The sequence below is a fragment of the Pan troglodytes genome, chromosome 7, assembly GCF_028858775.2.
Source record: "Pan troglodytes isolate AG18354 chromosome 7, NHGRI_mPanTro3-v2.0_pri, whole genome shotgun sequence".
In the NCBI taxonomy this organism is placed as follows: Eukaryota; Metazoa; Chordata; class Mammalia; order Primates; family Hominidae; genus Pan; species Pan troglodytes.
In genome coordinates, this window is record NC_072405.2 from 28,884,089 (window position 1) to 28,898,389 (window position 14,301).

Consider the following 14,301-nt stretch of genomic DNA (forward strand, 5'->3'; position numbering starts at 1 on the left):
ATCTAGTGGACACAATCTCATCAGCTGCCAGCGAATATAAAGCAGGCAGAAAAAACGTGAAAAGGAGAGACTGGCCTAGCCTCCAAGCCTACATCTTTCTCCTATGCTGGGTGCTTCCTGCCCTCGAACACTAGACTCCAAGTTTTCCAGTTTTGGGACTCAGACTGGCTCTTCTTACTCCTCAGCTTGTAGACAGCCAATTGTGGGACCTTGTGATCATGTAAGTAAATACTTAATAAACTATTCTTTATATATATATATAATATGTGTGTGTGTGTGTGTGTGTGTGTGTGTGTGTGTGTGTGTGTGTCTGTGTGTATCCTATTAATTTTGTCTCTCTAGAGAACCTGACTAATACAAACTGGTATTGAGCTGACCGATCTAAAGAAAAATTTCCAGGGAATAAGATTGGGCAGATAATAGCTAAGAATACTGGAGGATGCTGGGGAGTAGGAAGGGTATAGAAGTATATATATATATTTTTTGAGACAAGGTCTCACTCTGTCACCCAGGCTGAAGTGCAGTGGCATGATCATGACTCACTGCAGCCTCAACCTCCTGGGTTCAGGTGATCCTCCCAGCTAAGCCTCCTGAGTAGCTAGAACTAAAGGTGTGCACCACCATGCCCGGCTCATTTTTTTTTCTTGTATGTTTTGTAGAGACGGAGTTTTGTCATGTTACCCAGGCTGGTTTTGAACTCCTGGACTCAAGCAACCCTCCCACCTCAGCCTCCCAAAGTGTTGGGATTGCAGGCATGAGACACTGCCTGGCCAGAAGTATTATTTTTGAGTGTGGTTATTTGAAGAAGTATAGGCAGGACTTTTTGGCCAATGTAATATTCCTCCAAAGTGCTGGAAGGCTAGAATTCCATTCAACTCTCCAATCTTCCAGACATAGGTGAACTCTATTCTAGACTGGAGGTTCTCGTCCCACATTGCCAATTCAATTTTTCCTCAGTTTGATTCTTCTTGGAGTGGTTGATGAGCTTCTGTTTCTCTTATAATATGTGGGACATCTTGGACCCTCCATCTTACACCTTCCCGACTTACTTACCTGTGACTTTGGCAATTACTGCAACAGCAGGTTGCATGCACAGGTAGCCTGATCAGAGTGGCTAGAGCCTTGTGACTTTTCTCTTACTTTCTGCTCTTGAGCTTCTCTGTGTCTACCTTGGAGGATGCTGTGGGATATTGCTCAGTCGTGCTGGTTCAAATACCCATCTGGAAGAGCTAGGGAGTTAAACAATGTCTGGGTAAATTCTTTACCGGTGGATAAGGAGCCAATGCATGAATATTTCCCTCTCCTTATTGTGGACAATTCTGAAGCAGGGTACACAACTCTTCAAGGGCCTGGTGGGATTGAGTCTCAGTTATTTGCGACTACTGAATCAACTCAGTCATACACCCTGGGATTGACTTTTTCTCCTTTCCCTTTTTACTCTTCCCATTCCCTCCAACCCATTCCATAGGATTGCCATCCCAAATAAACTACATACTGGCAAGCCCTTGTCACAAGTTCTGTGTTGTTTTATGCATGATGAATATATTCTAAGCTAAGACATCATTTTATTTGGTATTCAGTTATTATATGCATTTTATGGTTGCATTTTATGCTACTTTAATGAACATAGTTTATACCCTCTTAATAATCCACAAATAGCTGGAAGTGAGCCCTTCATAAATAAGACCACAATTTCAACAGTGAGTCTTAATGGCCATCTTCTTCAGTGACTTACAAATTCCAGCAAGCTTGGCATCTGTTGAAGCAGAATGGTCCAGTGGAAAGAGCGATAAAGTGGGAGTCAGGAGCATCAGCTCTTTGATCCAGCCCTATCATTTTCTAATTATATGATTAAAAATACTTGTTTTAACAGCTGTATTGAGATATAACTTATATACCATAATAATCACCCAATTAAGGTGTATAATTCAATGGTTTTGAGTATTTATAGAGTTATACAAACATCTCCATAATCTAATTTTAAAACATCTTTGTTACCCCCCAAATAAATCTTGTGCCCATTAGCAGTCACTCCTCACTCCCCTAATTGTCCCTTCTCACTCCCCAGCTCTTTCCCCCGCCTTCCAGATTCAGGCAGCATCTGATTTACTTTCTATTTCTATAGATTTGCCAATTCTGGACATTTTGTATAAATTGGATCAGGCAGTTTTGGTCTTTTGTGACTAGATCCTTTCACTGTGCAGAAAGTATTTGATGTTGATCTATACTGTAGTGTTGGCTGTGTGATTCTGAGTAACCACTACCCTCTGTGTCCTGCTTCCTCCTCTGCTCCCTGGAAGAGGTCTCTGAGGTCCTTTCCAGCCCTAGGAGTCTCAGGCAAGCAATGTTAAGTAGCACAGAAACCTAGAGGAACTATGGGCCCAGTGTTCAATTTTTCAGCTATGAGCTAAAAGAAGAGGAACAATGTTTATTGCTGAGCTCCTATTCGACAGTTGATACCCGTGTGTGCACAGAAACCAATTACCTATGAGGAGTAATTGAAATCATTAATAGCCACAAACAAATGTGTCTATTCTGCAAGTAATTTGCAGTAACATTTAGTAATTGATAGTAATTTTTAGTAATTAAACACTAAGTAGTTAATTTGCCAAGCTACACAGCCATTTTAATGGGGTTCCTTGGTGTTCCCACAGCAAATCTTAATTACTTAACCCAAGCACCACGAATATTTCTGTCATTTCTGAAAAAATATACAGCATGTGCTATTCTGGGTAAGCTGCAGTAGAGAGGAAGCCAAGGAGAGGAATTATTTTCCTGGGCAGTAGTAATTAAAAGACTGAAGCTATCGTTTGGGCCAATAAAAGGTCGTGGAGTGAATCCCTGTGTGCGTGTGTGTGCGTGTGTGTGTGTGTTTGTGTGTGTGTGTATATATATATTTATTTATCTGTCTATCTATCTATCTATCTATCTATCTATCTATCTATCTAATCTATCTGTATTTTGTCGCTGCTTCACAGAAAGTCAAAGTGAAATCTGGGTTATAACAACTTATTTCTCTCTCCTCCTCTCCTAAATGTTTTGGCCTAGACTTTATGAGGTTTGTTCAGGCTATTACAAACCCACGCCTGAGTTGCTTGTGGCAGGGAGCCCACTTTTTTCTTCAGGATACCATCTGCAGTTCTGATTTCGATATTCCCGTTCAATAGGCCATTCACAGTGATTTATTAGCTATAGAGGACAGATAGTAGCTTGCTCAGCATCTTGCCCTCCTTCCTTTTTCTTCGCAGTACCCCAAATTTATTCCGGAATCCATCCCTTTTCCTTGCAGCCTATGTGATTGGGTGAAGCTCTTGCTGGGGTGGATCTTGATTAGTCTAAGCCAGTCATGGTGATTCCACTACAGGCTCTTGCTGGAGACCAGTTCAGGAAGTCAGGCTGCTATTGGTCCGGGAGTGATCATGTGACTCTAGCTGGCTCAGTGAGAGAGAAGAAAAGGGCCTTTCTTTCGCAGGTAGGAGAGAGACTGTCTTCCCTCTCCCTGCCTTTCTGGGTATGAGGAAGGGAGCACATTGGCTGCAGGGGCTGCAGGCAGCCATCTTGACGCCACGTGGGAAACAAGGTCTCAGAACAAGGTCTACCCAAAGATGGATGGAGTCAAGAGAACTGCAGAGAAACTGAACCTAAGTTCTACTGTGCCTAGAGTTCTATTTTCTCAACTTCTAGTCAAGCGAGATGATACATTTTTCTCAGGTTTTTGTCAAGTTTGAACATGGCTGTCTGCCATTTGCAGCCCCAAGTATCTTGACTCATTTGACACCAGTCTTCATCTTTCACCCTAATCCAATTGCTGCATTCCTGAAATAAGTCTCCATACTTGGCTCACGTATTATTGTCACGGCTTGTGCCACTTCTCTCTTTCTGGGGGAGATTCTGCACAAGCAAAACTGTGAACTTTCAAGCTCGGCTCCAGGCCCACCTCCTCTGTGAAGCCTTCACTGAGCACTTCAGTCCTCTATGAAATTCTGTAAGTTGTTGTCTGAGCTCCGTATTTGACATTCCTCATTTACAGACAGCATGTACACATCTTCTCAACTACATTCTGCACAACAGTGATGGTGTCATCTGACCTGACAATCCGGAGGGGAAGATGAACTAGACACCCATAGAAACTAACACCAAGAGGTCTTGTCGAGGTAGAAAAGAGAGAGAAGTCTGGCAAACACTGCAGACATTCAGAGGAGGAGGAGGTCATTTTGGACAAGTTTAGCTGGGAAGATGGGGAAGTTTCTTGAAGAGTTAGAACCAAAATGGGAGCTTTAAAATGCAGAGGATAAAGGTTGTATGTGAATGTATTCTTTTATTCATTTTGTTATTATTTATTGAACATCTACTCTATACCAAGCATCGTGCCAATTTTTTCCTCCCATGTATCTCGTCTTATTTAAATTTCAAAACAACATCCATGGAATATGTATGGTTTCCATTTTACAAATGGAGATACTTGTCATCAGAGAGGTATATAATTTTTCCTCAAAGTTGGGAATAGGCATCAAACCTAGATCTCTTCACCCAAAGTTCAAAGCAGTTTCTATACCTCACAGCTATAGTCCAACTCTCATCAAATGGGGTTAGCAAATAGCGTCAGCAAACATTTTTTCTAAAGGCCAGATAGCAAATACTTTAGGTTTTATGGGCCAGTCTCTGTTACAGCTACACCAGTCTGCTGCTGTAGTACAACAGCAGCTATAGACAATGTGTAAATAATACATGTTCCAATAAAACTTTACTTAGAGCATTAACATATAAATTTAACATAATTTTCACGTCGTAAAACAGTATTTCTTCTTTTTTTTTTTTTGACTCCTAACCACAAAAAAACGTAAAAACAGGCAGTAGGCCAGAGTTGTGGGCCATAGTTTGCTGACCCCCTTGTTTTTTCCTGCCAGGATATTTTTATTTTTTATTTTATTTATTTATTTTTTTTTGAGATGGAGTCTCGCTCTGTCGCCCAGGCTGGAGTGCAGTGGTGTGATCTTGGCTCACTGCAAGCTCCGCCTCCTGGGTTTACACCATTCTCCTGCCTCAGCCTCCCGAGTAGCTGGGACTACAGGAGCCTGCCACCACGCCCAGCTAATTTTTTGTATTTTTAGTAGAGACGGGGTTTCACCGTGTTAGCCAGGATGGTCTCGATCTCCTGACCTCGTGATCCGCCCGCCTCGGCCTCCCAAAGCGCTGGATTACAGGCATGAGCCACCGCGCCCGGCCCCTGCCAGGATATTTTTAATTTTGTGTAGCAAGAACATTTAACATAAAGTCTACGCTTTTAGCAAATGATGACGTTTACAGCACAGTATTATTAACTTGAGGCATGATGTTTTACAGCAGATCTCTAGAACTTACTCATCTTGCATTATTGAAGCTTTATAACACTGAATAGCCATGCCCCATTCCCTTTCCCTGCAGCCTCTGGCAGCCCTCATTCTACTCTGTGTTCCTATGAGTTTGACTATTTTAGAGATCTCATGTGAGTGAAATCCTACAGTATTTGTCCTTCTGTGACTGGCTTATTTTACTTAGCATAGTGCCTTCCAGGTTCACCTATGTTCCCAGGACTTCAAATCATGAGACTATGGAGAAGTAGGCAGGGAGGTTGAGGGACAGTTACTTCTCCCACGTCTCCCTCTGTCCCATACCCAATCCTCACCACCTCACAGAGCTCATGGATGACAGTAGAAACCTCCCCAGCAGCGTGGGCGTTTATATCCCGGTGTGCTCCATTGGCTGGCTCCAACCGGTTTATCAGCTCAAGACTGTTAATTTAGCAATCTGCAAAGGTCCCAGATGAAAAGCTTTCACCTGCTCTCTTTCTAGAGCCTGACACAATTAGCTACATTTCAGCCCCACCTTCTATTTTCTCCTGTAACGAGCAGTGCCAATCCTGAATCACTTTAAGGGAGCGAGCTGCCCCTTGGTATCAATTAAAAGGGAAATGCTTTTCAATGCATAAACTGTAACAATTGTGAACAGGTACAAAGAAAAATCTAGAGGTTCTGGCACTGCTAACAGACCATAGCACTTTGCAGAGATTGTCTTACACTCTTTTGGAGGAAAAACAAAAACAGGTCCAGCATGCTAGGTGATATGTTACTCCTGAGGGAAAAGGCTGCGCTTGAAAATCTACAAGCCAGAGGTTTGGGAGCAGTCCAGTGAGCAGGCCATTCGTGTGTGCTGAAATAGTTCAGCTGGGTCTTCTTGTCCTCTCAGATGAAGAAACCATGTACAGCCCTAGTGAGTCACGTCCGGGAGAAATGATTTACGATGAGTGTTTTAGCCCGGTGTGATGTTACATCTCTCTCATTTTCCTCCCCTGAAGTGAACAATCATGCAAGCCTTTTCCTAGGCAGGGGGTGACGGGGAGGTAGTGGGAGGCTTCATTAATCTCTGGGTTCTCCAGGAAAGCCAATTTGATCATCGTGGAATATCAAGCACTCTGAGTGTATTGTTGCTTGTTAGCTTGGATGTGTGCCCTCCAGAAACTCCATGCTGGGAAGACTAGTCCACATGCTAGGGCTGGATGTGAAAGGAGGGGCTGGGAGAGGAGCGGTGTGGTTGCCGATCTATTCAAATTATACCTGCAGCCGAGCCTTGTGTGGATCAGGTAGATACCTGTTAACAGAGTCACCCAGGCAAAACTGGGATGCTGGCAGGGTTATTTTTTGGGTCCTCCAGCTGATTCTTTGAAGTCTTGTCATCTCTTTGAGTCATCCTGTCCTTAATTTTGTGAGATTGGGAGCAGTCATTTACATGTTAGTGTCAGTGCCTTTTGGCACCGGGACATCTGTTTCTCTCTTACTTCTGGTATTAAAGAAAAAATTATTTGATGATACTGTACTTGTTAAAGCATGGTAGGTTATATGGTTTGGCTGTGTCCATACCCAAAATCTCATCTTTAATTATAATTCCCATAATCCCCACATGCCAAATGAGAGACCAACTGAAGGTAATAGAATCGTGAAGGGTGATTTTCCCCATTCTATTCTCATGATAGTGAGTGAGTTCTCACGAGATCTGATGGTTTTATAAGTGTGTGGTAGGGGCTCCTGTGTTCTTTTTCTTCCTGCCGACTTGCGGAGAAGGTGCATTGCTTCCCTTCACCTTCCACCTTATGTGCAAGCTTCTTGAGGCCTCCCCAGCCAAGCAGAACTGTGAGTAAGTTAAACCTATTTCCTTTATAAAGTACCCAGTCTTGGGCAGTTCAGTTTAGCAGTGTGAGAACGGACTAATACATTAAGGAAGACTTTATTGAGGACAATCACAATAGCTATATAACCACTGCAATGGGGTCTTATAGTGAGGGAGGGAGACTGGGCTCAACTCTGAATACAGCATGAACAAGTGGAAATGTACAGCCAAGGAGCAGTGTGGGGCTTAGTGGATGGAAAATTATTAAGACTAAGCATCAGGGACGCTATATTTTGAATGTCCCCTCCAAAATTTCTGTTGAAGTTTAATTGCTATTGTGATAATATTAAGAGATGAGACCTTTAAAAGGTGATTAGGTAATAAGGGCTCCACCTTCATGAATGGATTAATGTCAGTACCATGAGAGTGAGCAACTTATAAAAGGATAAGTTTGTACTTGATTTTCTGTCTGTCACACTCTCAATTCTACCTTCTGCTATGAGATGAGCCTCGCCAAATGCTGCACCATGTTCTTCACTTCTCAGCTTTCAGAAAGCTGAGCGAAATACATTTCTATTTCTTAAAAATGACCCAGTCTGTTGTATTGTTATAGCAGGGGAAAACAAACTAAGACAAGGGGTAAAGACAATTCTGTATTAACCAATCTCACATGATTCTGGCTAAAGGCAGCCCAGGTGATCAGACTTCGCCTAAGGAAAGGTAGAAGATGAAAACCTGATGAGGGCCGGGTGTGGTGGCTCACATCTGTAATCCCAGCACTTTGGGAGGCTGAGGTGGGCGGATCACAAGGTCAGGAGATCGAGACCATCCTGGCCAACATGGTGAAACCCCATCTCTGCTAAAAATACAAAAATTAGCTAGGTGTGGTGGTACGTGCCTGTAATCCCAGCTACTTGGGAGGCTGAGGCAGGAGAATGGCTTGAACCCAGGAGGCGGAGATTGCAGTGAGCCAATATTGTGCCTCTGTATTCTAGCCTGGCAACAGAGTGAGACTCTGTCTCAAAACAAACAAAACAAAACCAAAAAAAAAAAAAAAAAAACCCACACCTGATTAGATATTGAGCATAACTAGATCTTGAGGATGGAGAGTTCTTGCTGAATGGACATGGCAGGGTTCTCTACTAAAATGGAATTTGACAAGGAAGTTCACAGAAGGGCCTAGGAGAAGGTTCAGAATCTTGACTTAAGTTTAGCCAGCTAAAGAATTTTTCAGCCCTGCTTCGTGTTCAAAGAAAGAAAAGACATTATTTTTTCCTTTGAATAATATGCCAGTTGTATTGTTTATTTGCCTTGTGTTCATTAAGGAGCAGCTGAATCATCTGTTGGGACTTAGTAGTGGAGGACTCCTGGATAATGTGAGCCATCAGATCTTTAATGAGGGGAGTTTAATTTCTGTGAAAATAAAAGAATAAAACAAAGATTAATTGTTGGAACAAATGATGAAGTCCGTTTCTGAGTCTGGGAGGCAGCCAGTCAAGATTTCTAGATGGTGAACTTGAAGCACCTTCAATTGGAGTGAGGATAGGCATTGGCAATCTAACAGACTTTCTAGCAAACCATTCCAAATGATTTGCAATTTGAATGTCACAAAAATTATTCATATATAAACTGTTGTGGTGATTTCTCTGAAGTTTATGTCAATTTGTCCAGCTTCAACTTACGGGCTTCAGGAAAAAAGCAGTTTTAATTTTAGTGATTACAAGTCATAAATGTGGAAGAATATTGGAAATATTATTGTCAAGAGTCATAGTCAAATATTGGAGGAAATCGGAAGGATTCAGGATGAAGTCCAGATTGCAGAAAAATAATAAAACCTCAAAGCAAACAAACAAGGCTAGAATCTAATATTGGGTTTACTATAGTTTTCCTCTGAAACATAGTTTTTCTCTATACTGTCACTTCAACTTCTACCAAAGATAATCAAAGTAAGACTGATGTGTTTGCAAAATGAGTTTAGTCTCATTAAATATGACTAGATTATTTACATAGTGCAACAAAAATAGTGATAGGCCATACAGGTTAAAGTTTGCTTTACTCAAACTTTTGGCAAGAAATGTCAGATTGGACTTGTAAAGGCCTCTCAAGGCTAGGAAGCCAAACCAAGGATGTACCATCAGGCTGCATCTGTGACACCTATAGATGTAGATAAGATTCTCTCTTCTTGCAGTCTTTAAAATATCATGAGGTTCCTGGCCCTGCTAGAAAATGGCATTACTTACTCACCTATAAGGCTGGAAACCCTCAGGCCAGTTATGTCAAAGTGTTGCTTTGTTGGCTTCATAAAGTCAAGCTTAGTTCCTTAAAGTTGTCTATCCTATCTGAAAATATGGTATTCCAGTCAAAGCCTTGATAATATAACCACTGTTTCTAATTGTGTATTGTTACAAGGAGAACAGATTCTTATTGCACTTATGCAAATAACTATATTGCCATAAAAATAGTAATACTTATGAATAGTTTCTGAATTCTGGAGGGATCAGGTAGGGAAAAAAACTGTTTCAATTTTGGTTTACAAAGGCATACTTTACCAAATTGTAAGCTATAGATAGCTTTAAGGGAAAAGGCTTCTTAAATCTGCGCAACAAAACATTTGGAAAACCAGCAATGTTTCAAACAAAATGTAATTAATATTCAACAGTCCATTTAGTTCCATATAATTCTTTTTATGCTTGATATTTAATTAGCAATTTCATGAAGCCATCAATTTCTTCATTAGAGTTCTGAAAATTCTTAGTTTAATGGTATGATCTTAGTGTTAGAAACCTGTGTTCAAAAGTATGTGTTACTTTTTTTTTTACATGAATCTCCTTGAAGGAGAAGCAATTTTGGACTGTAGCTAATTTCAGATGTTTTTATAGAAAAATCAGAACAATAACTGTACATGACAAAGACTTAGAATGGCCATGGTTAAAAATATGAGTTCATTATAAATAGAAATTGACAAGAAAATTTGGCTATTTCTGTAGCATACAACATTTAAACATAATAACCAAAATTATGTATATATTTGATTTCTAGACATCTCATACAATTTTTGGAAAACTCATATCAATAACATACCCATAAGTATAACTTAAAGAATGTTCAGCATCATTTATTTGACAATGCTTCTTATATTATTTAACATATAAAACAGGTGTAATTAGTTCAGTATATATCTTTTTAAAGGAGAAAGACAGGCTTTGTACTTTCCAGGGGCCCAACTGGAAAATCTCAAGGTTAATTTAAGGTCACAAAGAATTAATTTGAATTTAATTTTGAGAAGTTTGTCGAAAATGTCAACAGGTTTAACATAATTAAATATGGTCTTGGTTATTTATGTAGTGGAACTGACAATAAGATATTTTAAAGGGAAATACAGAAGATTGCATACTTATGATAAAACACTTAGCTCTTTTAACATTGAGAAGACTTGGTTTTCTTAACTAATAAAAGACATGATAAAAGACAACATCAAGCATAAAAAATTATCTTGACAAAACATAGTATTTGTTTTCTAGGCCAATTACTAAAAAGAAACTTTCACATTCTCAGATCAGTACTCCAAGAAAACTTTGTAATTTTATTAGAGAAGACCAAATTCTAGTTTTGCATCACTGTACTATTAAAACTAATTTTTAATCGAACCTTATCAATAAAATCATCTAATCTTAGCCAATTTGACCACACAAAATAAGTTTCATTTTCCATGATTGGGTCTAGATTTTTAATGTGTATGTACTATTCAATTTAATTTAGCAGAACTAAGGTTTCAAGTTATATTGAAAAAGTTTTTTAAACCATTTTTAAGTAGACATAATTTAAAGCATATTTTTGAAAAGTTTACTTAAAAGCTTTTATTCCACTGAGTTACCTGATTGATTCTCAACAATTATGTTTGAATTACTCATGAAAAATTTGAGACACTAAACAAAGTTACCTCTATATTTAAGGTTTTTTTTTTGTTACTGTTGACAAATCATGCAAATATCAAAAACATCACAAAAGCAAATAAACTAAAAAGTTAAAAGTGGCTCTTCTCTCTTTTTCTCCCTCTTCCATGACTGACATGCCTCAAACAATTAAGGAATTTACTTTCTCTGTGCACTTTTGTCCTTAGGTTGAATTTACAGTTTTATGTCCTTAAACATCTAGCAGAGACAACACAAACATATCTGGCCAGAAAACCCAGGCAAAAATAAATGTCTGTATTGTATTTAATGCTGATAAGTTTGAAGACATTCCTGTTTTCATTTTACCAACAATTTTACAACTAACTCATTTACCCATCATTTACCCAACTTACATGAACTAGAAGACAATTGGGTTAGTTTCTGTTTCTCTGAGATAATACTTTAACCCTTTTCCTGATTAAAGTGCAGCTCTCTGCCAGCACTCATTAATTTTACATAAACATGCTCTTTGAGGCAGAAGCAAATCTGACTGATTTTCAATGTAAAAATGTAAAAACTGTTCTTGGAATTATTTTTAAACAGAACAGACATTAGAATCATGTGAATCATCAGAATCATCTATTTCAAAAAAATTGGACTCATCAAATGAATCTTCAGCCAACAACTGTTCGAAAATCATGTTAACATTATGCATAGAAATGCTACATTTTCTAGGATTTGACATTTCAGTGGTTGAGAATGACTAAATTTCATGTATGGGAATACATTACCAAAAACAATTCTATAAATAGAATGATGTCTTTTGTTTCCACAGTTAATATACTAGAGCAATGCAAAAATAATAATAAAAGAAAGATATTTTGGGGCAACGTTATCTTGGGGTAGCTGCTGCAGCAGCACTTACTCCAAGGTTCTCAGTGAGTATTCTCAGGACAAATGGGAAAAGGGTTAAATAAGCAGTTATTTTTTAAGCCAATTAAATGGAACTCTTCTATATGTTTTGGCAACATTATCCAGAGGTAGAAAAACACATACACATAACATATGTACATAAATATACATACAGGTGCAACCAGATCTTCTGGCTTTTCATTTTTAAAATTTTAGTTCAGTCAGTAAAACAGAACAATACAAACCTGTGGGTGTATCTCTACTTCATATATTTATTCAAATTGTGTTTTCAATAAAAATGGGACAAGATGAGGTTACCTGTTCAACAAGGGCTATAGCTTTTTACCAATATTTTTGAAGATGATCTTTTAGGGTTTTTATTTGCCCAATTTCCAAATAGCTTATCTTTTTTCCTATTTTTAGTCTCAGGTGCTTGGTTTTGAGTGGCTGCTGAGTCCCTTGAAAACACCCCAGTAGAGAGTAGGGAGGCTAAATCTCAAGTGAGTGAGGGGCTGGAGTTGGAAGGGACAGGATCTGGCAGGGGTAGACAGAGTTGGCAGAGCATAGAGTCAGCGAAAGCTTGAGAAAGAGGGGTTTCAGGTGACAGAGAAGTTCCTATGGGAGAAGCAGGATCCAATAGAGAAAACAGAGAAAATAGACCACACAGAGAGCCAGAAAGAAGGACTTCCTGCCAAGAAAGTCAGGGAAGAGTCCCCACTGAGAACAAGGAGCCAGGGAGAAGACCTTCCAGCTGAGGAGGTGCCTTTCAAAAGAAGCCTGAGACTCTAACCCAGCTTTAGAGTCTACTCGTACATTCAGAATTGAAATCTGTCTTTCCCGGATTGAAAGATATTTGTCCAGAGCAAGAGTTGAGGAATCTGACTCACTAGTGAATCGTGGATTGGTTAGAAGTGAAGACAAAAACTTCAAAGGTACACACCTAGGATCCTAGGTGACAGGCCTGGGAGTCCAGTAATGAATCTGATCTTAGTCATGGCATCATAACGGTTAAAGAGAAAAATATTCAATGATGGTTGTTAAAGCTCGGCAAAAAAGGCTTTATTCAGGACCATCATGATAGATAAGGGACCACTGCAACAAAGTCTTTGCAGTAGGGGAGAGGAATTAGGCTCAACTTCAAACACAGCATATGCAATTGGGAGTTTATAGCCAAGGGCCAGTCTGGTGGCCAGGGGCTGGAAAATTACTAAGAGGAAACATGAGGGTAAGGGGGATTCTGACTAGACTTACGTAACAGGATTCTTGTTCAAGACAGGCCGTGGTGATCAAAAGTCACCTGGGAGATGGTGGAGGATGAAGAACCTGAACATATTGAGGATATTCAGATACTGAGGGTGGAGGGTCCTTGCCAAAGTGACTTAGCAAGTTTCTTTGCTAAACTGGATCTTATAAGTAAGTGCACAGAAGGGCTTAGGAAATGGTTCAGAAGCCTGACTAAAGTTTACGTAAGTGAAGAACATTTGTGATTGGAAATAAGTTCTCTTTGAAAAAGTACCTAATGAAGGCATTTTAAAGGTCTAAAGTGGTTCTTCATTGTCCTCTAAAGCCATTCAAAGTACAAAACAACCTACCACATCCAGGGATCAGGCTGGTTCTAATACCCTAATATGGTGGATTCACGGTTGCTCTCCCAGAACGGATTGCACAAGGATGCAGGAGCAGCTGTTATTGCCCATGGGAGGTACCTGGTGGAGACAGAGATGCCACCAGGGGTTGGGCGCCCAGGATTTACCTTCTCTCGATATAAGGAAGCACATTGATCTTAAGTTGCTAGAGAGCTTTTCAGTTGGCAAAACACTTACATATTATTTTTCATTGATCCCCTACCAACTAGCGACCTTGAGACATCAGCAGAACTAGGAAAATAACTTCCATTACGTGTATATATTAGTATTTATTATTATAAAATCTTTACCTTCCTATAGAAACAGGCTGATATAAATATGGTAAGTAATAATGGTTGCCATGTACCTGGCCCTGTTTGCATGCCATGTTTTTTTGTCGTTGGTTTTTGTTTGTTGTTGTGTTGTAGTGTTGTGTTTTCTTTTTGAGATGGAGTCTTGCTCTGTGACCCAGGCTGGAGTGCAGTGGCATGATCTCGGCTCACTGCAACCTCCGCCTCCCAGGTTCAAGTGATTATTCTGCCTCATCCTCCCTAGTAGCTGGGACTACAGGCATGCACCACTGCCCTTGGCTACTTTTTGTATTTTTAGTAGAGACAGGGTTTCACCATGTTGGCCAGGCTCGTCTCGAACTCCTGACTTGAGGTGACCCGCTTACCTCGGCCTCCCAGTGCTGGGATTACAGGCATGAGCTACCGTGCCTAGCCTTG